Source organism: Balaenoptera acutorostrata, chromosome 5 (genome assembly GCF_949987535.1).
Source record: "Balaenoptera acutorostrata chromosome 5, mBalAcu1.1, whole genome shotgun sequence".
Taxonomy (NCBI): domain Eukaryota; kingdom Metazoa; phylum Chordata; class Mammalia; order Artiodactyla; family Balaenopteridae; genus Balaenoptera; species Balaenoptera acutorostrata.
Window position 1 is genome coordinate 58,142,206 of NC_080068.1, and position 26,780 is coordinate 58,168,985.

Sequence of the window (26,780 nt, forward strand, 5' to 3'; positions counted from 1 at the left end):
ACTGAGGCAGAAGAACGGATAAGTGACCTGGAAGACAGAATGGTGGAATTCACTGCTGCAGAACACACTAAAGAAAAAAGAATGAAAAGAAAGGAAGACAGCCTAAGAGACCTCTGGGACAACATTAAACGCAACAACATTCGCATTATAGGGGTCCCAGAAGGAGAAGAGAGAGAGAAAGGACCAGAGAAAATATTTGAAGAGATTATAGTCGAAAACTTCCCTAACATGGGAAAGGAAATAGCCACCCAAGTCCAGGAAGCGCAGAGAGTCCCATACAGAATAAACCCAAGGAGAAACACGCCGAGACACATAGTAATCAAAGTGGCAAAAATTAAAGACAAAGAAAAATTACTGAAAGCAGCAAGGGAAAAACGACAAATAACATACAAGGGAACTCCCATAAGGTTAACAGCTGATTTCTCAGCAGAAACTCTGCAAGCCAGAAGGGAGTGGCATGATATACTTAAAGTGATGAAAGGGAAGAACCTACAACCAAGATTACTCTACCCGGCAAGGATCTCATTCAGATTCGATGGAGAAATCAAAAGCTTTACAGACAAGCAAAAGCTAAGAGAATTCAGCACCACCAAACCAGCTCTACAACAAATGCTAAAGGAACTTCTCTAAGTGGGAAACACAAGAGAAGAAAAGGACCTACAAAAACAAACCCAAAACAATTAAGAAAATGGTCATAGGAACATACATATCGATAATTACCTTAAATGTGAATGGATTAAATGCCCCAACCAAAAGACATAGACTGGCTGAATGGATACAAAAACAAGACCCATATATATGCTGTCTACAAGAGACCCACTTCAGACCTAGGGACACATACAGACTGAAAGTGAGGGGATGGAAAAAGATATTCCATGCAAATGGAAATCAAAAGAAAGCTGGAGTAGCTATACTCGTATCAGATAAAATAGACTTTAAAATAAAGAATGTTACAAGAGACAAGGAAGGACACTACATAATGATCCAGGGATCAATCCAAGAAGAAGATATAACAATTATAAATATATATGCACCCAACATAGGAGCACCTCAATACATAACGCAACTGCTAACAGCTATAAAAGAGGAAATCGACAGTAACACAATAATAGTGGGGGACTTTAACACCTCACTTACACCAATGGACAGATCATCCAAAATGAAAATAAATAAGGAAACAGAAGCTTTAAATGACACAATAGACCAGATAGATTTAATTGATATATATAGGACATTCCATCCAAAAACGGCAGATTACACGTTCTTCTCAAGTGCACACGGAACATTCTCCAGGATAGATCACATCTTGGGTCACAAATCAAGCCTCAGTAAATTTAAGAAAATTGAAATCATATCAAGCATCTTTTCTGACCACAACGCTATGAGATTAGAAATGAATTACAGGGAAAAAAACGTAAAAAAGACAAACACATGGAGGCTAAGCAATACATTACTAAATAACCAAGAGATCACTGAAGAAATCAAACAGGAAATAAAAAAATACCTAGAGACAAATGACAATGAAAACACGACGACCCAAAACCTATGGGATGCAGCAAAAGCGGTTCTAAGAGGGAAGTTTATAGCTATACAAGCCTACCTAAAGAAACAAGAAAAATCTCAAGTAAACAATCTAACATTACACCTAAAGAAACTAGAGAAAGAAGAACAAACAAAACCCAAAGTTAGCAGAAGGAAAGAAATCATAAAGATCAGAGCAGAAATAAATGAAATAGAAACAAAGAAAACAATAGCAAAGATCAATAAAACTAAAAGTTGGTTCTTTGAGAAGATAAACAAAATTGATAAGCCATTAGCCAGACTCATCAAGAAAAAGAGGGAGAGGACTCAAATCAATAAAATCAGAAATGAAAAAGGAGAAGTTACAACAGACACCGCAGAAATACAAAACATCCTAAGAGACTACTACAAGCAACTTTATGCCAATAAAATGGACAACCTGGAAGAAATGGACAAATTCTTAGAAAGGTATAACCTTCCAAGACTGAATCAGGAAGAAACAGAAAATATCAACAGACCAAACACAAGTAATGAAATTGAAACTGTGATTAAAAATCTTCCAACAAACAAAAGTCCAGGACCAGATGGCTTCACAGGTGAATTCTATCAAACATTTAGAGAAGAGCTAACACCCATCCTTCTCAAACTCTTCCAAAAAATTGCAGAGGAAGGAACTCTCCCAAACTCATTCTATGAGGCCACCATCACCCTGATACCAAAACCAGACAAAGACACTACAAAAAAAGAAAATTACAGACCAATATCACTGATGAATATAGATGCAAAAATCCTCAACAAAATACTAGCAAACAGAATCCAACAACACATTAAAAGGATCATACACCACGATCAAGTGGGATTTATCCCAGGGATGCAAGGATTCTTCAATATACGCAAATCAATCAATGTGATACACCATATAAACAAATTGAAGAAGAAAAACCATATGATCATCTCAATAGATGCAGAAAAAGCTTTTGACAAAATTCAACACCCATTTCTGATAAAAACTCTCCAGAAAGTGGGCATAGAGGGAACCTACCTCAACATAATAAAGGCCATATATGACAAACCCACAGCAAACATCATTCTCAATGGTGAAAAACTGAAAGCATTTCCTCTAAGATCAGGAACGAGACAAGGATGTCCACTCTCACCACTATTATTCAACATAGTTCTGGAAGTCCTAGCCACGGCAATCAGAGAAGAAAAAGAAATAAAAGGAATACAAATTGGAAAAGAAGAAGTAAAACTGTCACTGTTTGCGGATGACATGATACTATACATAGAGAATCCTAAAACTGCCACCAGAAAACTGCTAGAGCTAATTAATGAATATGGTAAAGTTGCAGGTTACAAAATTAATGCACAGAAATCTCTTGCATTCCTATACACTAATGATGAAAAATCTGAAAGAGAAATTATGGAAACACTCCCATTTACCATTGCAACAAAAAGAATAAAATACCTAGGAATAAACCTACCTAGGGAGACAAAAGACCTGTATGCAGAAAACTATAAGACACTGATGAAAGAAATTAAAGATGATACAAATAGATGGAGAGATATACCATGTTCTTGGATTGGAAGAATCAACATTGTGAAAATGAGTATACTACCCAAAGCAATCTACAGATTCAATGCAATCCCTATCAAATTACCAATGGCATTTTTTACGGAGCTAGAACAAATCATCTTAAAATTTGTATGGAGACACAAAAGACCCCAAATAGCCAAAGCAGTCTTGAGGCAAAAAAATGGAGCTGGAGGAATCAGACTCCCTGACTTCAGACTATACTACAAAGCTACAGTAATCAAGACAATATGGTACTGGCACAAAAACAGAAACATAGATCAATGGAACAAGATAGAAAGCCCAGAGATTAACCCACGCACCTATGGTCAACTAATCTATGACAAAGGAGGCAAAGATATACAATGGAGAAAAGACAGTCTCTTCAATAAGTGGTGCTGGGAAAACTGGACAGCCACATGTAAAAGAATGAAATTAGAATACTCCCTAACACCATACACAAAAATAAACTCAAAATGGATTAGAGACCTAAATATAAGACTGGCCACTATAAAACTCTTAGAGGAAAACATAGGAAGAACACTCTTTGACATAAATCACAGCAAGATCTTTTTCGATCCACCTCCTAGAGTAATGGAAATAAAAACAAAAATAAACAAGTGGGACCTAATGAAACTTCAAAGCTTTTGCACAGCAAAGGAAACCATAAAGAAGACGAAAAGACAACCCTCAGAATGGGAGAAAATATTTGCAAATGAATCAACGGACAAAGGATTAATCTCCAAAATATATAAACAGCTCATTCAGCTCAATATCAAAGAAACAAACACCCCAATCCAAAAATGGGCAGAAGACCTAAATAGACATTTCTCCAAAGAAGACATACAGACAGCCACGAAGCACATGAAAAGATGCTCAACATCACTAATTATTAGAGAAATGCAGATCAAAACTACAATGAGGTATCACCTCACTCCTGTTAGAATGGGCATCATCAGAAAATCTACAAACAACAAATGCTGGAGAGGGTGTGGAGAAAAGGGAACCCTCTTGCACTGTTGGTGGGAATGTAAATTGATACAGCCACTATGGAGAACAATATGGAGGTTCCTTAAAAAACTAAAAATAGAATTACCATATGACCCAGCAATCCCACTACTGGGCATATACCCAGAGAAAACCGTAATTCAAAAAGACACGTGCACCCGAATGTTCATTGCAGCACTATTTACAATAGCCAGGTCATGGAAGCAACCTAAATGCCCATCAACAGACGAATGGATAAAGAAGTTGTGGTACATATATACAATGGAATATTACTCAGCCATAAAAAGGAACGAAATTGAGTCATTTGTTGAGAAGTGGATGGATCTAGAGACTGTCATACAGAGTGAAGTAAGTCAGAAAGAGAAAAACAAATATCGTATATTAATGCATGTATGTGGAACCTAGAAAAATGGTACAGATGAGCCAGTTTGCAGGGCAGAAGTTGAGACACAGATGTAGAGAATGGACATATGGACACCAAGGGGGGAAAACTGCGATGAGGTGGGGATGGTGGTGTGCTGATTTGGGCGATTGGGATTGACATGTATACACTGATGTGTATAAAACTGATGCCTAATAAGAACCTGCAGTATAAAAAAACAAACAAAACAACTAATACTAAACTTTCATTGGGTTATTTTTATGGAAATATGTTAATATAAATGTTTCAGACATTACATGAAATTTCTAAAAATCTTATATGTGTATGGAAATATGTATGGAAATATGTTAATATAAATGTTTCAGACATTACATGAAATTTCTAAAAATCTTATATTTGTATTTGTATGGAAATATGTATGGAAATATGTTAATATAAATGTTTCAGACATTACATGAAATTTCTAAAAATCTTATATTTGTATTTGTATGGAAATATGTATGGAAATATGTTAATATAAATGTTTCAGACATTACATGAAATTTCTAAAAATCTTATATTTGTAGTTGTATGGAAATATGTATGGAAATATGTTAATATAAATGTTTCAGACATTATATGAAATTTCTAAAAATCTTATATTTGTATTTGTATGGAAATATGTATGGAAATATGTTAATATAAATGTTTCAGACATTACATGAAATTTCTAAAAATCTTATATTTGTATTTGTATGGAAATATGTATGGAAATATGTTAATATAAATGTTTCAGACATTACATGAAATTTCTAAAAATCTTATATTTGTAGTTGTATGGAAATATGTATGGAAATATGTTAATATAAATGTTTCAGACATTACATGAAATTTCTAAAAATCTTATATTTGTATTTGTATGGAAATATGTATGGAAATATGTTAATATAAATGTTTCAGACATTACATGAAATTTCTAAAAATCTTATATTTGTATTTGTATGGAAATATGTATGGAAATATGTTAATATAAATGTTTCAGACATTACAGGAAACTTCTAAAAATCTTACATGTTCTGGTATAAGGTTATAAGTAATAATCCTAGTTATTACTTTAAAATGTATATCTCAGAAATAACTAATTTTCTTGTCAACTGCGTTATTATGAACTTTCATCAAATCTTTAACCATGGTCATTTTTAAGTCTTTTGTCATTTACAGACAGTTCTGGGTGTACTCTGATGATTTTGCAAATATGTTCCTATAAAAGGGTTTCATCTTCAAGAAATTCATGGAAAAGACTCTGACAAGTACAGGTTTCTGGTAACTGACTGTACTGCTGAACTGAATGAATAAGCATTTTCAGAACTCTAATGAAAAACTGATGAACTCATAAAAGTGCTAACAAAAGATCAAGATGAAAAAAAGAAATTAATTACATGGGACTGAGTGAACTGATGAGGATGAGTATAATTTTTGTGACTTTCTGTCTGAATTAAAAAAAAAAAATCCCACAAGGACTCAGAGGCAAAGAATATACAAATCAATTTTCACTGCAAAGTAAAGGAGCTGTTACAGTGGAGGATTACTGGACTGAATGTCAATATTATGACATAGTATAAGTGTGTTTCATGTTTGGTAATTGCAATCATTGTTGCTTTTGTTGTGGTCATCCATGTACAATGCTTGGTGTCAGTCTATTTATCTCTTGTAAAAATAAAATACAGTGTGTGTGTGTGTGGAAAAAAAAAAAAAAAAAGAAAATCTACAAACAACAAATGCTGGAGAGGGTGTGGAGAAAAGGGAACCCTCTTGCACTGTTGGTGGGAATGTAAATTGATACAGCCACTATGGAGAACAATATGGAGGTTCCTTAAAAAACTAAAAATAGAATTACCATATGACCCAGCAATCCCACTACTGGGCATATACCCAGAGAAAACCATAATTCAAAAAGACACGTGCACCCGAATGTTCAGTGCAACACTATTTACAATAGCCAGGTCATGGAAGCAACCTAAATGCCCATCAACAGACGAATGGATAAAGAAGTTGTGGTACATATATACAATGGAATATTACTCAGCCATAAAAAGGAACGAAATTGAGTCATTTGTTGAGACGTGGATGGATCTAGAGACTGTCATACAGAGTGAAGTAAGTCAGAAAGAGAAAAACAAATATCGTATATTAATGCATGTATGTGGAACCTAGAAAAATGGTACAGATGAGCCAGTTTGCAGGGCAGAAGTTGAGACACAGATGTAGAGAATGGACATATGGACACCAAGGGGGGAAAACTGCGGTGAGGTGGGGATGGTGGTGTGCTGAATTGGGCGATTGGGATTGACATGTATACACTGATGTGTATAAAACTGATGCCTAATAAGAACCTGCAGTATAAAAAAACAAACAAAACAACTAATACTAAACTTTCATTGGGTTATTTGTATGGAAATATGTTAATATAAATGTTTCAGACATTACATGAAATTTCTAAAAATCTTATATTTGTATTTGTATGGAAATATGTATGGAAATATGTTAATATAAATGTTTCAGACATTACATGAAATTTCTAAAAATCTTATATTTGTATTTGTATGGAAATATGTATGGAAATATGTTAATATAAATGTTTCAGACATTACAGGAAACTTCTAAAAATCTTACATGTTCTGGTATAAGATTATAAGTAATAATCCTAGTTATTACTTTAAAATGTATATCTCAGAAATAACTAATTTTCTTGTCAACTGCATTATTATGAACTTTCATCAAATCTTTAACCATGGTCATTTTTAAGTCTTTTGTCATTTACAGACAGTTCTGGGTGTACTCTGATGATTTTGCAAATATGTTCCTATAAAAGGGTTTCATCTTCAAGAAATTCATGGAAAAGACTCTGACAAGTACAGGTTTCTGGTAACTGACTGTACTGCTGAACTGAATGAATAAGCATTTTCAGAACTCTAATGAAAAACTGATGAACTCATAAAAGTGCTAACAAAAGATCAAGATGAAAAAAAAATTAATTACATGGGACTGAGTGAACTGATGAGGATGAGTATAATTATTGTGACTTTCTGTCTGAATTAAAAAAAAAAAATCCCACAAGGACTCAGAGGCAAAGAATATACAAATCAATTTTCACTGCAAAGTAAAGGAGCTGTTACAGTGGAGGATTACTGGACTGAATGTCAATATTATGACATAGTATGAGCGTGTTTCATGTTTGGTAATTGCAGTCATTGTTGCTTTTGTTGTGGTCATCCATGTACAATGCTTGGTGTCAGTCTATTTATCTCTTGTAAAAATAAAATACAGTGTGTGTGTGTGGAAAAAAATAAAAAATAAAAAATAAACTCAAAATGGATTAGAGACCTAAATGTAAGACCAGACACTATAAAACTCTTAGAGGAAAACATAGGAAGAACACTCTATGACATAAATCACAGCAAGATATTTTTTGATCCACCTCCTAGAGTAATGGAAATAAAAACAAAAATAAACAAATGGGACCTAATGAAACTTAAAAGCTTTTGCAAAGCAAAGGAAACTACAAACAAGACCAAAAGACAACCCTCAGAATGGGAGAAAATATTTGCAAACGAATCAATGGACAAAGGATTAATCTCCAAAATATATAAACAGCTCATACAGCTCAATATCAAAAAAACAAACAACCCAATCCAAAAATGGGCAGAAGACCTAAATAGACATTTCTCCAAAGAAGACATACAGATGGCCAAAAAGCACATGAAAAGCTGCTCAACATCACTAATTATTAGAGAAATGCAAATCAAAACTACAATGAGGTATCACCTCACACCAGTTAGAATGGGCATCATCAGAAAATCTACAAACAACAAATGCTGGAGAGGGTGTGGAGAAAAGGGAACCCTCTTGCACTGTTGGTGGGAATGTAAATTGATATAGCCACTATGGAGGACAGTATGGAGGTTCCTTAAAAAACTAAAAATAGAATTACCATATGACCCAGCAATCCCACTACTGGGCATATACCCAGAGAAAGCCATAATTCAAAAAGACACATGCACCCCAATGTTCATTGCAGCACTATTTACAATAGCCAGGTCATGGAAGCAACCTAAATGCCCACTGACAGACAAATGGATAAAGAAGAGGTGGTACATATATACAATGGAATATTACTCAGCCATAAAAAGGAATGAAATTGGGTCATTTGTAGAGACGTGGACGGATCTAGAGACTGTCATACAGAGTGAAGTAAGTCAGAAAGAGAAAAACAAATATCGTATATTAACGCATGCATGTGGAACCTAGAAAAATGGTACAGATGAACCAGTTTGCAGGGCAGAAATAGAGACACAGATGTAGAGAACAAATATATGGACATCAAGGGGGGAAAGTGGTGGTGGGGGTGGGTGGTGGGATGAATTGGGAGATTGGGATTGATATGTATATACTAATATGTATAAAATAGATAACTAATAAGAACTTGCTGTATAAAAAAATAAATAAAATAAAATTCAAAAACAATCATGCATTTAAAGGACTTGTTACAATGTTAGCCATTATTATTATTATTATTAGTCCACAAACCAAATGTAGTAATGTTTTTTCCTTTTTGAGACTCAAGTCCCATTCTTTGGAATGTCCTGTGAATTTTATACCTCTCTGTTATTATGCACACCCAAAGACTGTTCCTTTAAAATGTAAATGCACATCTCTATGCTTACATATTCATACAGTAGTTTCCACAGATACCATCATCCAAAGCTACTGGAATCTGTTGTCAAAAGTTCTGTCCGGCTTTACACATTCATTCTCGTACTTCTCATCCACACCAATGAAAAGCTGAATTCTAAAAAAATAAAAAATAAAAAATAAATAAAAATAAAATAAAAATAAAAATAAAAAATGGCCAAAGCATCTGAATAGAAATTTTTCCAAGAAATACATATGAATGACTAATAGGTACATGAAATGATGGTTAATATCACTAATCAGCAAGGAAATGAAAATCAAATCCACATTGAGATATCACCTTACACCTGTTAGGATGTTTATTATCAAAAAGCCAAAGATAACAAAAGTGAATGATGATGTGGAGAAAAAGGAACACTTGTACACTGTTGGTGGGAATGTAATTGATGGGAACGTAAACAACAATTATTGAAAACAGTATGGAAGTCCCTCAAAAAATTAAAAATAAAATTACCATATGATCCAGTAATCCCACTTCTAGTATATATCCAAGGGGAAAAACTCAGTATCTGAAAGAGATATCTGCATCCCCTTGTTCATTACAGCATTACTCACAACAGCCATGATGTGGAAACAATCTAAGTGTATGTCTTTGGGTGAATGGATAAAGCAAATGTGCTGTGTATACATACATACATATATATATATATATATATATATATATACACACACACACACACACACACACACACACACATACATATATATAATGCAATATATATAATGTAATATTATTCAGCCATTAAAAGAATGAATTATTTATATTTGTGGCAACAGGGATAAGCCTGCAAAACATTCTTCTAAGTGAAATAAGCCAGAGAAAAACAAATATTGTATGGTATCACTTATACATGGACTCAAAAAAATAGTTGAACTCATAGAAACAGAATAGTATAGTTGTTGCCAGGGATGGGGGAAATGGAGAAATGTTGGTCAAAGGATACAAACTTTCAGTTATAAGATGTATAAGTTCTGAGAATCTAATGTACAGCATGAGACTATAGTTAATAATACTGTGTTTAATACTTGATATTCGCTAAGAGATTTTAAGTTCTCTGGTGTAAATAAAGTACCTATGTGAAGTGATAGAAGCATTAATTAACTTTATTGAGGTAATCATTTCACAATGTTATATGTATATCAAACCATCATATTTTACACTTTAAGTATATACAATTTTGTCAATTATACCTCGATAAAGTAGAAAAAATAAATGGAAACCTGTCAGTGATAAAAAATTTGAAATGTTTAACTTAAACCAAGAATTATTTTGGAGCTATAAAAATTACAACAGTTTAATATTATACAGTCATGTGGTCTTAAAAATAGAGGTTATATTAGATCACTTAATATGTAATAGAGATTTTACCATATATCATTACGCACAGAAACTGCTATTCAACAAATGGTGTTGGAACAATTGGAAATTCACATGTGACCAAAAAGAAATTTCAGACATAAGGAATAAAAGGACACAAGAAAAAGACAATTTTGAGAACAAAATTAGCGACACAGAGAGAGACAGACATGAAAAGTTTTCTCTTTCAGCATACTGGTTTTAATTCAGCATCTTGCCAAGTATGTGGTAAATTATTCTAGAAGCTCACCATGCTGAAAATTATTTTTTCTAGTACTGTGGTAGCATACTTTAAAAAATGTGACTGCTGACATTTTAAAACTAAAATAACAATAATTTTAAATAAAATTTCAGATTCATTCTTGTATCTTGAAAATAATAAAATAATTCAAAAAATGAAGCGCTTTGGTGCAAATCCAGCAAAACATATTCAGAACTTGTATGCTATAAATTATGAAAGACATCAAAGAATATCTAAATAAATAGATCTATTGCATTCATGCTCTAGAAGACTGAACATAGCTACAATGTCAATTCTTCATCAAATTGTTATGAGTTTATTTAACACAATCCCTAAAAATAATCCTAGAAATATTTTTATCTAGACAAAAATAAGATTATTCTAAAATCTATAAGGAAAGGAAAATAAACTAGACTATTTGAAGTGGGAGAGATACATCTATGCAATTTCAAGACTTATTATATAGCTAGCCTGTGTGGTATTGGCAAAGGGCTAGACGAATAAATCAGTGAATCCAACAGAGAATCTAGAAACAGAATCACACAGATATGCCCAAGTGACTTTTTTATAAAGTTGCAAAATCAGTTCAATGCAGCATGTACAGCCTACCACTAAACCATGTGGGAACAATTGGCTATACAAAGACAAAAATTGATTCTTGACCTAAAGCTTACATTTATATGGAGCACACTCAATATAGGTCATGTATTTAAAATTAAATACTAAAAGTGTAAAACTTTTTAAAAAATAGAAAAAAAATTGAGATCTAAAGTAGGTGAAATTATTTGATGCCAAAGAAGTTGGTAAACTACTTCATCAAAATTAATTTTGCTCTGCAAGTGGCCTTGTAAGATGATGAAAAGACAAACTTCAAACTACAGTCTGGGAGAAAATATTTCCAAACCGCATATCTAACAAAATACTATTGCATAAAATATACAGTGGACTCTCAAAACTCAACAATGAAAAAAATCCAATTCAAAATGGGCAAAGGCTTAAACAGAAATTTCATTGAAGACTATATAAAGAGAGCAAATAAGCACATGAAAAGATGTTCAATGTCATTAGCCACTGAAGAAATGTAAATTATGTACCCTAATGAAATACCTCTACACATCTTTTAGAATTGTTAAAATTAAAAATAGTGACAGCACAAAATGCTAGTGAGAAAGCAGAGAAACTGAATTACCTGTACATTTCTGGTGGATATGCAAAGTGCACAGCCACTGTGGAAAACAGTTTGGCAATTTCTTTAAAAAACTAAATATGAACAAGCAATCGCTCTTCTGGGAATTTGTCCTAGGGAACTATATTCACATAAAGACTATATTCACATAAATCCTTGTACCTGGATGACTAGAGATTTGTTTCTGTTAGCCCAAACTGGAATCAACCCAGATGTTCTTCAATAAGTGAAAGTTTAAGCAAACTTTGGTACACCCATACCATAGAATACTACTCAGCAATAAAAAGAAATCATCTATCTGTGGATGTGACAACATTAATGAATCTCCAGAGAATTCTGCTGAGTGGAAAAAAGCAATGCCATTTATACTTCCACTTCTATAACATTCTTGAAAGGACAGCATTATAGAAATAGAGAACAAATGAATGATTGCCAGGGGTTAAGGAGAGGAGATAGCAGGAGGGAAATGGCTGTGGCTTTTAAACGGCAAAATGAGGGATCCTTGCAGTCATGAAAATGTTCTGTACCTTTGCATAAATATCAGTATCTTGCTTTACACACTGTACTACAGTTCTGCAAGATGTTATCATTGGGAGATATTGGGTAAAGGGTACATGTGATCTCTCTGTATGACTCACAGAGGCCTGTGAATCTTCATTTTATCTCAAAATGTTTATTAAAATAAAACTAAAATTGCTCTATAAAGGCTAACGTTGCATAATAACTTCAGCACAGCATATAAAATCTTCCATATTTGTCCACTCATTACATTATGTTTTCTATTTTCATTATGTATATACATGGGTATCTCCTTTTAAAGAGTGTAGTCTCCTTGACATACACAGTTACTTATACTCCCACTCCCTACTTCTACTTTCTGGTTCTTTTCCAGCATTTATTCAGAACATTAGTAAAAGTCTGAAGTTATCAGATGCTAGCTGTATGTTCTTGGAAAAATCAGTGAACCAATCTGAACCACAATTTCAGTAAAAGCCATAATTTTATCTACTTAATTAAAAATGTTATTAAAGGTATCAAGTTAGGGAATATGCTCCCAGAGTTTTAAAAACAATATATGTGTAATGTGATACTGTTATTGTTATTATCAGAAAATAATTATATATAGTGAATGTTTAATCAACAAATATTAAATGAACGATATAAATGAATAGTTAAACCAGCTTAACTTATATACATTAAAAGTATACAAAAAGCTTTTATTTTTTATTTTATTTTTTAAATTGACATTTCTGCTTTGTTTTCTTTTTTTGGCCCACACTCTGCAGCTTGTGGGATCTTAGTTCCCTGACCAGAGATTGAACCCAGGGACCCAGCAATGAGAGCGCTGAGTCCTAATCACTGAACTGCCAGGGAATTCCCAAGAGTTTTTATTGTAATTTGCAAACTGTGTACTCATAATGGACATTCAGTAAGGAAGGAGTTGTTGAACAATATGTCATTATGGCAACATTTTTAATGAGCCATTTTAATGCCATAATGTGTTTCCTTGAATTATTTTTTTCCAGTCAAGTGGTCATTCAGTAGAGAACTACAAATAATTAGAATTCCTTCCAACTAGCTTTTGTTTTCTGTGTATAAATTACAGATCTTCCTCTACTTATGATGGAGTAATATCTAAATGAAACTATAAAAAGTGGAAAATATGGTGAGTTAAAAATGTCTTTAATACACCTGACCTACTAATCATAGCTTAGCCTAGCCTACTCAAATGTGCTCTGAACACTTACATTAGACTACATTTGGGCAAAATCATCTAACACAGAGCCTATTTTATAATAAAGTTTTGAATATCTCATGTAATTTATTGGACATTGTACTAAAGTGAAAAAAAAAGTTGTACACGTATAGAACAGTTGAAAGTATACTGGTTGTTTACCCTTGTCATTGTATCTGACTGGGAGCTGTGGTTCACTGCTGCTGCCCAGCGTTATGAGGGAGGATCATACTGCATATTGCTAGCTTGAGAAAAGATCATAATTCAAAAATTAAAGTATTGTTTCTACTGAGTGCATATTGCTTTTGCACCATATAAAGTCAAAAATCCATTCAGTCTAACCATCGTAAGTCGGGGACACTCTGTGCTCTTTTTAATTTTTTATTAATAATTTCTGACACACAACCTTTACTTGAAAGGTGCTGGTGAGAATAAAAGACACTTATTACAAATGAGATCAGTATGGTTTATCCTCAGATACTCCACCACTGCTTGAATGATACTTGTCAGAATTCGAGAGACATCTGACTAATGAGCCCTGTATGATTTTAGACTCTGAGGACATCTTATTTTCTGATGTATACTCCCCAATACTTAGCATAACATGGGAAAATTAATATTTCATGATTGAAATAAATTCCTCACTTCAGTGTTTGTCTTTATCTTACTATTAGCCATCATAAGTTTTTTTATTATTTTGTATAACTTTAAATGGAGTACAATCCATAAAATATTGAATCACTATGTTGCCCACCTAAAACTAATATTGTAAATCAACTATACTTCAATTTAAAAAATCAGAGCAAAACTAAATATGATAGACTAGAAAAATTGAAAATATCAAAGAAACTAAGAACTACTTTTGAAATAACAAATTAAATTGATCAACCTTTAACTAGCTTCATCAAGAAAAAAGGAGAAGGCACAAATCAACAAAATGAAAAAAAAAAAAAGAATTTACAACCAACACTCAAAAACAAAGAATCATAAGAGATTACTATGAATAATTATATGCCAGTAAAATAGACAACCAAGAAGAAGTGGAAAAATTCCTATAAATGTACAATCCCCCAAGACTGAATGAGGAAGAAATAGAAAAAATGAACAGAACAATTATCAGTAATGAAATTGAATCAGTAATAAAATACTCCCAACAAACAGAGGTCCAGGACCAGATGGCTTCATAGGTGAATTCTACCAAATACTCTGAGAGGAGTTAACACCTAACCTTCTCAATCTGTTCCAAAAAAATTTGCAGAGGAAGGAATTCCCTCAACTCATTTTACAAAGCCAACATCCTTGATATCAAAACCAGACAAAGATATCCCTAGCCACCCCCCAAAAAAATTACAGGCTAGTATCACTGGTGAACATAGATGCAAAAATATTCAACCAAATATTAGCAAACCTAATTCAACAATACATTAAAAGGATCATACACCATGATCAAGTGAAATTTGTCCCAGGGATGGAATGATGGCTCAGTATCCACAAATCAATGTGATATACAAATTGAAAAATAAAAATCATATGATCATCTCAATAGATGTAGAAAAAACTCCTGACAAAATTCAACAATGATTTATCATTAAAAGTTGTCAACAAAGTGGGTATAGAGGGAACATACCTTAACAAAATAAAGGCCATATATGACAAGTCCACATAACTCTCAATGATGAAAAGATGAAAGAATTTCCTATAAGATCAGACACAAGGCAAGGATGCCCACTCTCATCACTTTTATTCAACATAGTATTAAAAGTCCTAGCCACAGCAATCAGACAAGAAAAATAAAAGGAATCTAAATTTAAAAGGAAGACGTAGAACTATAACTGTTTGCAGATGGCATGATACAATACATAGAAAATCCTAAAGATGCCACCAAAAAACTACTAGAACTCAATGAATTTGGTAAAGTTTCAGAATACAAAATTACAAAGAAATCTGCTGCATTCCTATACACTAACAATGAACTATCAGAAAGAGAAATTAGAAAATAAAATTTACAATCACATCAAAAAGAATAAAAAACCTAGGAATAAATCTAAGAAGGTAAAAGACCTGTACTCAGAAAACCATAAGACAGTGATGAAAGAAATCGAAGGTGTCACAAACAGATGTAAAGACATACAGTGTTCATAGATTGGAAGAATTAAAATTGTTAAATTGAACATACTACCCAAGGCAATCTACAGATTCAATGCAATCCATATAAAAATTCCAATGGCATTTTTCACAGAACTAAAACAAGAAATTCTAAAATTTTATGAAAACACAAAGACCCCAAATATCCAAACCAATCTTGATAAAGAAGAACAAAGCTGGAGGTACCTCACTCTGTGATTTCAAACCATACCACAAAGCTACAGTCATCAAAACAATATAGTACTGGCACCAAAAGACATATAGATTATTGGAATGGAATAGGGAACCCAGGAATTAACCCACACTTATATGGGCAATTAATCTATGACAAAGGAAACAAGAATGTACAATGAGGAAAAGGCAGTCTCTTCAACAAGTGGTGCTGGGAAAGTTGGAGAGCTACATGCAAAAGAATCAAACTGGGCTACTCTCTTACACCATGCACAAAAACACACTTAAGTTTATAATCCATTTTTAATTTAAGATCTTAAACCATAAAACTTCTAGAAGAAAACATAGGCAGTAATTTCTTTGACACTGTTCTTAGTAATATTTATTTGGATGTACCTAAAGCTTTTGCACAGCAAGGGAAGCTATCAATGAAACAAAGAGGCCACCTACTGAATGGGAGAAGATATTTGAAAAAATATATATAATAAGAGGTTAATATCGAAGATATGCAAAGAAGTCATACAATTCAACATTAAAAAAAAACTCTATTAAAAAATGGGCAGAAGATCTGTATAGATGTTTTTCCAAAGAAGACATACAAATGGCCAACAGGCACATGAAAAATGCTCAACATCACTAATCATCAGGGAAATGCAAATAAAACCACAAGGAGATACCAAATGACACATTTTATAATGGCTATTATGAAAAAGAATACAAGTAATAAGTGTTGGTGAGGATGTGGAGAAAAGGGAACCCTCATGCACTGTTAGTGGGAATGTGGGAAAGTAAATTGGTGCAGCCGTGATGGAAAGTATAGAGATTACTCAAAAAATTAAAAATAGAACTACCATATGATCCAGCAATTTCATTCCTGGGTATTTATCTGAAGAGTACAAAAACACTAATTCAAAAAGATACATGTACCCCTATGTTCATTGCATTCAGCACATTACTTACAATAGTCAAGATATGGAAGCAATATAAGTGTCCATCAGTTGATGAATGGATAAAAAATGATGTGATGTATATATATACATATATATAAACACACATGTATATATATACACACATACATATATATATACACATACACATGCACACACAATGTAATATTACTCAGTCATAAAAGAGAAATGAAATCTTGCCATTTTCAGCAACATGAATGGACCTAGAGGTTATTATGCTAAGTGAAATAAGTCAGACAGAGAAAGACAATTACAGTATGATTTCACTTATATGTGGTCTAAAAAACAAAACAAATGAACAAACATAAGACAGAAACAGACTTATAGATACAGAGAACAAGTCGATGGTTCCCAAAGGGAAGAGGGTGGGTGAAAAAAGAAATAGTTGAGGCAGATTAAGAGGTAGAAAGTTCCACTTGCAAAATAAATAAATCACAGATAAGAAATGTACAGTGTGGGGAATAGAGTCAATAAAAAGGAAGAAAGGAAGGGAGGAGGAGAGGAAAGGAGGAAGGGAAGAAGGGAGGGAGAAAAAACAAACACCTGTAAAAACGATTTCGGTATTGGCACAAAATGTAAGATCAATTTTTCAATAAGCTGAAGAGTAAGAGAAACCATGACAATGTGCAGCAATATTGGCAGTATCTTTTACATTAATGTGTATATCTGAAATGTAATTGTTTAAATGTTGATGAGAAAAATTAAATTGAAAATATTGAAAACTAATATTTTTTTTTAATTTCTTAATTCATGGAGACATCTCTTGGTTTAGCCAGGGAATAACGACAGAAATTTAGAGAAAGTAAGAAGTGAATACACAGAATAATATGGGTGTTAAGAAATGACATTTAATGTCTATCAAAATAGTAGTATGGTCTTCACATTTCTAATTTTTAAAGGCAATATCTATTCTCAATTTGTTACGAATTGTGACTTCATGCTATTGTATTTTGATAAAATAGAAATATCCAATTCATCATGTTTGATAAATGCTACACACACATCATTTAAGGAACTAATTATAACACTGGATTGGTGTAGGTATATGGTCAGCAGTTAGTAACTTTTCTGAAATTAGTCTTTAATTTACAATGAATTTACTCTAAGATTTTATGCTCTAGATCTGTGCTACTCACACAGTAGACTTAGCCATAGTTGATGTTTAAATTTTACTTAATTAAAATTAGATTAGGGCTTCCCTGGTGGCGCAGTGGTTGAGAGTCTGCCTGCTAATGCAGGGGACACGGGTTCGAGCCCTGGTCTGGGAAGATCCCACATGCCACGGAGCAGCTGGGCCCGTGAGCCACAACTACTGAGCCTGCGCGTCTGGAGCCTGTGCCCCGCAACAGGAGGGGCCGCGATAAGAGGCCCGCACACCGCGATGAAGAGCGGTCCCTGCACCGCGATGAAGAGTGGCCCCCACTTGCCGTAACTAGAGAAAGCCCTCGCACGAACCGAAGACCCAACAGAGCCAAAAATAAAGAAATAAATAAAGTAGCTATAAAATTAAAAAAAAAAAAAAAAAAAATTAGATTAAAAATTCAGTCCTTGAGAGGAGCTTCAAAATGGTGGAAGAGTAAGATGTGATCACGTTCCTCCCCACAAATACATTAGAAATACAGCTACATGTGGAACAACTCCTACAGAACATCTACTGAATGCTGGCAGAAAACCTCAGACCTCCCAAAAGGCAAGAAACTCCCCATGTACCTGGGTAGGGCAAAAGAAAAAAAGAAAAAACAGAGACAAAAGAATAGGGATGGGACCTGCACCAGTGGGAGGGAGCTGTGAAGGAGGAAAGGTTTACACACACTAAGAAGCCCCTTCGCGGGCAGAGACTGTGGGTGGCGGAGGGGGGGAGCTTCAGAGCCACGGAGGAGAGCGCAGCAACAGGGGTGCGGAGGGCAATGCGGAGAGATTCCCGCACAGAGGATCGGCGCCGACCAGCACTCACCAGCCCGAGAGGCTTGTCTGCTCACCCGTCAGGGTGGGCGGGGGCTGGGAGCTGAGACTCGGGCTTCGGAGGTCGGATCCCAGGGAGAGGACTGGGGTTGGCTGTGTGAACATGGGCCTGAAGCGGGCTAGTGCGCCACAGCTATCCAGGAGGGAGTCCGGGAAAAAGTCTGGAGCTGCCTAAGAGGCAAGAGACTTTTTCTTACCTCTTTGTTTCCTGGTGCATGAGGAGAGGGGATTAAGAGTGCTGCTTAAAGGAGCTCCAGAGACGGGTGTGAGCCGTGGCTATCAGCGGGGACCGCAGAGACGGGCATGGGACACTAAGGCTGCTGCTGCAGCCACCAAGAAGCCTGTGTGCGAGCACAGGTCACTATCCACACCTCCCCTCCCGGGACCCTGTGCAGCCCGCCACTGCCAGGGTCCTGTGATCCAGGGACAACTTCCCCGGGAGAACGCATGGCGTGCTGCAGGCTGGTGCAAAGTCATGCCAGCCTCTGCCGCCACAGGCTTGCCCTGCATCCGTGCCCTTCCATCCCCCCAGCCTGAGTGAGCCAGATCCCCTGAATCAGCTGCTCCTTTAACCCCGTCCTGTCTGAGCGAAGAACAGACGCCCTCAGACGACCAACACACAGAGGCGGGTCCAAATCCAAAGTGGAAGCCCGGGAGCTGTGCGAACAAAGAAGAGAAAGGGAAATTTCTCCCAGCGGCCTCAGGAACAGCAGATTAAATCTCCACAATCAACTTGATGTACCCTGCATCTGTGGAATACTTGAATAGACAACAAATCATCCCGAATTGAGGAGGTGGACTGTGGGAGAAACGATATATATATATTTTTCTCTTTTTCTCTTTTGGTGGGTGTGTATGTGTATGCTTCTGTGTGTGATTATGTCTGTATAGCTTTGCTTTTACCATTTGCCCGAGTGTTCTGTCTGTCCTTTTTTTTTTTTTTTATTACTTAAAAATTTTTTTTTCCTAATAATTATTTTTTATTTTAATAACTTTATTTTATTTTATTTTATTTTACTTTATCTTCTTCTTTCTTTCTTTCTTTCCTTTCTCCCTTTTATTCTGAGCCATGTGGAAGACAGGCTCTTGGTTCTCCAGCCAGGCGTCAGGGCTGTGTCACTGAGGTGGGAGAGCCAAGTTCAGGACACTGGTCCACAAGAGACCTCCCTGCTCCACGTAATATCAAATGGGGAAAATCTCCCAGAGGTCTCCATCTCAATGCCAAAACCCAGCTCCACTCAACGACCAGCAAGCTACAGTGCAGGACACCCTATGCCAAACAACTAGCAAGACAGGAACACAACCCCATCCTTTAGCACAGAGGCAGCCTAAAATCATAATAAGGCCAAAGACACCCCAAAACGCATAACCAGACATGGACCTGCCCACCAGAAAGACAGGATCCAGGCTCATCCACCAAAACACAGGCACTAGTCCCCTCCACCAGGAAGCCTAAACAACCCACTGAACCAACCTTAGCCACTGGGGACAGACACTAAAAAGAACGGAAATTACGAACCTGCAGCCTGCAAAAAGGAGACCCCAAACACAGTAAGTTAAGCAAAATTAGAAGACAGAGAAACAAACAGCAGATGAAGAAGCAAGACAAAAACCCACCAGACTTAACAAATGAAGAGGAAATAGGCAGTCTACCTGAAAAAGAATTCAGAATAATGATAGTAAAGATGATCCAAAATCTTGGAAATAGAATGGAGAAAATACAAGAAACATTTAACAAGGACCTAGAAGAACTAAAGAGCAAACAAATAGTGATGAACAACACAATAAATGAAATTTAAAATTCTCTACAAGGGATCAATAGCAGTATAATTGAGGCAGAAGAACGGATAAGTGATCTGGAAGATAAAATAATGGAAATAACTACTGCAAAGCAGAATAAAGAAAAAAGAATGAAAAGAATTGAGGACAGTCTCAGAGACCTCTGGGACAACATTAAACGCATGAACATTTGAATTATAGGGGTCCCAGAAGAAGAAGAAGAGAAAAAGAAAGGGACTGAGAAAATATTTGAAGAGATTATAGTTGAAAACTTCTCTAATATGGGAAAGGAAATAGTTAATCAAGTCCAGAAAACACAGAGAGTCCCATACAGGATAAATCCAAGGAGAAACACGCCAAGACACATATTAATCAAACTATCAAAAATTAAATACAAAGAAAAATATTAAAAGCAGCAAGGGAAAAACAACAAATAACACATAAGGGAATCCTCATAAGGTTAACAGCTGATCTTTCAGCAGAAACTCTGCAAGCCAGAAGGGAGCAGGACATATTTAAAGTAATGAAGGAGAAAAACCTACAACCAAGATTACTCTACCCCACAACGATCTCATTCAGATTTGACGGAGAAATTAAAAGCTTTACAGACAAGCAAAACCTAAGAGAATTCAGCACCACCAAACAAGCTTTACAACAAATGCTAAAGGAAATTCTCTAGGCAAGAAACACAAGAGAAGGAAAACACCTACAATAACAAACCCAAAACAATTCAGAAAAATGGTAATAGGAACATACATATCGATAATTACCTTAAATGTAAATGGATTAAATACTCCAACCAAAAGACGTAGACTGGTAGAACGGATACAAAAACAAGACCCGTATATATGCTGTCTACAAGAGACCCACTTCAGACCTAGGGACACATACAGACTGAAAGTGAGGGGATAGAAAAAGACATTCCATGCAAATGGAAATCAAATGAAAGTCGGAGTAGCAATTCTCATATCAGACAAAATAGACTTTAAAATAAAGACTATTATCAGAGACAAAGAAGGTCACTACATAATGATCAAGGGATCAATCCAAGAAGAAGATATAACAATTGTAAATATCTATGCACCCAACATAGGAGCACCTCAGTACATAAGGCAAATACTAACAGCCATAAAAGGGGAAATTGACAGTAACAGAATCATAGTAGGGGACTTTAACACCCCACTTTCACCAATGGGCAGATCATCCAAAATGAAAATAAATAAGGAAACACAAGCTTTAAATGATACATTAAACAAGATGGACTTAATTGATATTTATAGGACATTCCATCGAAAAACAATGGAATACATTTTCTTCTCACCTGCTCATGGAACTTTCTCCAGGATAGATCATATCTTGGGTGACAAGTCAAGCCTTGGTAAATTTAAGAAAATTGAAATCATATCGAGTATCTTTTCCGACTACAACACTATGAGACTAGATATCTACTACAGGAAAAAGCCTGTAAGAAATACAAACACATGGAGGCTAAACAACACACTACTTAATAACCAACAGATCAGTGAAGAAATCAAAGAGGAAATCAAAAAATACCTAGAAAAAAAGGACAATGAAAACACAACGACCCAAAACCTATGGGATGCAGCAAAAGCAGTTCTAAGAGGGAAGTTTATAGCTATACAAGCCTACCTCAAGAAACAAGAAACATCTCAAATAAACAACCTAACCTTACACCTAAAGCAATTAGAGAAAGAAGAAGAAAAAAACCTCAAAGTTAGCAGAAGGAAAGAAATCATAAAGATCAGAACAGAAATAAATGAAGGAAATGATAGCAATGATCAATAAAACTAAAAGCTGGTTCTTTGAGAAGATAAACAAAATTGATAAACCATTAGCCAGACTTACCAAGAAAACAAGGGAGAACATTCAAATCAATAGAATTAGAAATGAAAAAGGAGAAGTAACAACTGCCACTGCAGAAATACAAAGGATCATGAGAGATTACTACAAACAACTCTATGCCAATAAAATGGACAACCTGGAAGAAATGGACAAGATCTTAGAAATGCACAACCTTCCATGACTGAACCAGGAAGAAACAGAAAATATGAGCAGACCAATCACAAGCACTGAAATGGAAACTGATTAAAAATCTTCCAACAAACAAAAGCCCAGTACCAGATGGCATCACAGGTGAATTCTATCAAACATTTAGAGAATAGCTAACACCTATCCTTCTCAAACTCTTGCAAAAAATTGCAGAGGAAGGAACACTCCCAAACTTATTCTATGAAGCCACCATCACCCTGATGCCAAAACCAGAGAAAGATGTCAAAAAGAAAGAAAACTACAGGCCAGTATCACTGATGAACATAGATGCAAAAATCCTCAACAAAATACTGGCAAACAGAATCCAACAGCACATTAAAAGGATCATACACCATGATCAAGTGGGGTCTATCCCAGGAATGCAAGGATTCTTCAATATACGCAAATCAAACAATGTGATACACCATATTAACACTCTGAAGGAAAAAAACTATATGATCATCTCAATAGACGCAGAGAAAGGTTTAGACAAAACTCAATACCCATTTATGATAAAAACCCTCCAGACAGTAGGCAGAGAGGGAACTTTCCTCAACATGATAAAGACCATACATGAGAAACCAACAACCAACATCGTCCTCAATGGTGAAAAACTGAAACCATTTCCACTAAGATCAGGAACAAGACAAGGTTGTCCACTCTCACCACTATTATTCAACATAGTTTTGGAAGCCTTAGCCACAGCAATCAGAGAAGAAAAAGAAATAAAAGGAATCAAAACTGGAAAAGAAGAAGTAAAGCTGTCACTGCAGATAACATGATACTATACATAGAGAATCCTAAAGATGCTACCAGAAGACTACTAGAGGTAATCAATGAATTTGGTAAAGTAGCAGGATACAAAATTAATGCACAGAAATCTCTTGCATTCCTATACACTAATGATGAAAAATCTGAAAGTGAAATTAAGAAAACTCTCCCAGGGCTTCCCTCGTGGCGCAGTGGTTGGGAATCTACCTGCCAATGCAGGGGACAAGAGTTCGAGCCCTGGTCTGGGAAGATCCCACATGCCGTGGAGCAGCTGGGCCCGTGAGCCACAATTACTGAGCCTGCGCGTCTGGAGCCTGTGCTCCGCAACAAGAGAGGTCGCGATAGTGAGAGGCCCGCGCACCGCGATGAAGAGTGGCCCCCGCTTCCCACAACTAGACAAAGCCCTCGCACAGAAACGAAGACCCAACACAGCCATAAATAAATAAATAAAAATTTAAAAAAAAAAGAAAAGAAAACTCTCCCATTTACCATTGCAACAAAAAGAATAAAATACCTAGGAATAAACCTACCTAAGGAGACAAAAGACCTGTATGCAGAAAATTATAAGACACTGATGAAAGAAATTAAAGATGATACAAACAGATGGAGAGATATACCATGTTCTTGGATTGGAAGAATCAACATTGTGAAAATGACTATACTACCCAAAGAAATCTACAGATTGAATGCAATCCCTATCAAACTACCACTGGCATTTTTCACAGAACTAGTACAAAAATTTCACAATTTGTATGGAAACACAAAAGACCCCGAAGAGCCAAAGCAATCTTGAGAAAGAAAAACGGATCTGGAGGAATCAGGCTCCCTGACTTCAGACTATACTACAAAGCCACAGTAATCAAGACAGTATGGTACTGGCACAAAAACAGAAATATAGATCAATGGAACAGGATAGAAATCCCAGAGGTAAACCCATGCACATATAGTCACCTTATCTTTGATAAAGGAGGAAAGCATATACAGTGGAGAAAAGACAGCCTCTTCAATAAGTTGTGCTGGGAAAACTGGATGGCTACATGTAAAAGAATGAAATTAGAACACTCCTTAACACCATACACAAAAATAAACTCAAAATAGATTAAAGACCTAAATGCAAAGCCAGACACTATCAAACTCTTAGAGGAAAATATAGGTAGAACACTCTGACGTAAATCACAGCAAGATCCTTTTGACCCACCTCCTAGAGAAAGGGAAATAAAAACAAAAATAAATAAATGGGACATAATGAAACTTAAAAGCTTTTGCACAGCAAAGGAAACCGGAAACAAGACCAAAAGACAACCCTCAGAATGGGAGAAAATATTTGCAAATGAAGTAACTGACAAAGGATTAATCTCCAAAACATACATGCAACTCATGCAGCTCAATATCAAAAACAACAACCCAGTCCAAAAATGGGCAGAAGATCTAAACAGACATTTCTCCAAAGAAGATATATAGATTGCCAACAAGCACATGAAAGAATGCTCAACATCATTAATCATTAGAGAAATGCAAGTCAAAACTACAATGAGATATCATCTCACACCGGTCAGAATCGCCATCATCAAGAAATCTACAAACAATAAATGTTGGAGAGGGTGTGGAGAAAAGGGAACCCTTTTGCACTGTTGGTGGGAATGTAAATTGATACAGCCACTATGGAGAACAGTATGGAGGTTCCTTAAAAAACTAAAAATAGGACTACCATATGACCCAGCAATCCCACTACTGGGCATATACCCTGAGAAAGCCATAATTCAAAGAGAGTCATGTACCAAAATATTCATTGCAGCTCTATTTACAATAGCCAGGACATGGAAGCAAGTTAAGTGTCCATGAACAGTTGAATGGATAAAGAAGATGTGACACATATATACAATGGAATATTTCTCAGTCATAAAAAGGAATGAAACTGAATTATTTGTAGTGAGGTGGATGGACCTAAATACTGTCATACAGAGTCAAGTAAGTCAGAAAGAGAAAAACAAATACCATATGCTAACACATATATATGGAATCTAAAAAAAGAAAAAAAAAAAAGATCAGAGGAAACTAGGGGCAAGATGAGAATAAAGATGGATACCTACTAGAGAATGGACTTGAGGATACAGGAAGGGGGAAGGGTAAGCTGGGGCAAAGTGAGAGAGGGGCATGGACATATATACACTACCAAACATAGAATAGATAGCTAGTGGGAAGCAGCCGCATAGCACAGGGAGATGAGCTTGGTGCTTTGTGACCACCTAGAGGGGTGGATAGCGAGGGTGGGCGGGAGGGAGATGCAAGAGGAAAGAGATATGGGGGCATGTGTTTATGTATAACTGATTCACCTTGTTATAAAGCAGAAACTAGCACACCATTGTAAAGTAATTATACTCTAATAAAGATGTTAAAAAAAAAAATTCAGTCCCTGAATCCTAATAAACATTTCTAGTGCTCAGTAGACACATGTGGCTAGTAGATAGCACAGTTCTGACAAGCAATTACAGGACATTTCATCACTGCAGAAAGCTCTATTAGAAAGCGTAGATCTAGAACTTTTCAAGTATGACTCAAATTTTAAAAACTGGATCTACAAACATTTAAGGGAAAACATCTATTGTACAAATTGTTCTATAGATTCAATGCAATCCCAATCACAATCAAGCAAGTTATTTTGTGGGTATCAACAAATGAATTCTAACCTTTGTATGGAAAGCAAAAGACCAAGAATAGCCAACACTATATTGAAGGAGAAAAACAACTTTGAAAGACTGACATTACCTGATTTCAAGACTTACGACATAGTTACTGTAATCAAGACAGTGTGGTATTTGTGAAAGAATAGACAAAAGATCAACTGAATGAATAAAGAGCACAGAAATAGATGTAGACAACTGAGTTTTTAAAACTTTTTATTTTATATTGGAATATAGCTGATTAACAATGTTGTGATAGTTTCAGGTGCACAGCAAAGGGACTCAGCCGTACATATACATGTATACATTCTCCCTCCAAACTCCCCTCCCATCCATGCTGCCACATAACATTGAGCAGATTTCCCTGTGCTATACAATAAGTCCTTGTTGGTTATCCATTTTATATATAGCATTGTGTACATGTCGATCCCAAACTCCCTGACTATTCCTTCCCCGCAACTTTCCCCCCTGGTAACCATAAGTTCATTCTCTAAGTCTGGGAATCTGTTTCTGTTTTGTA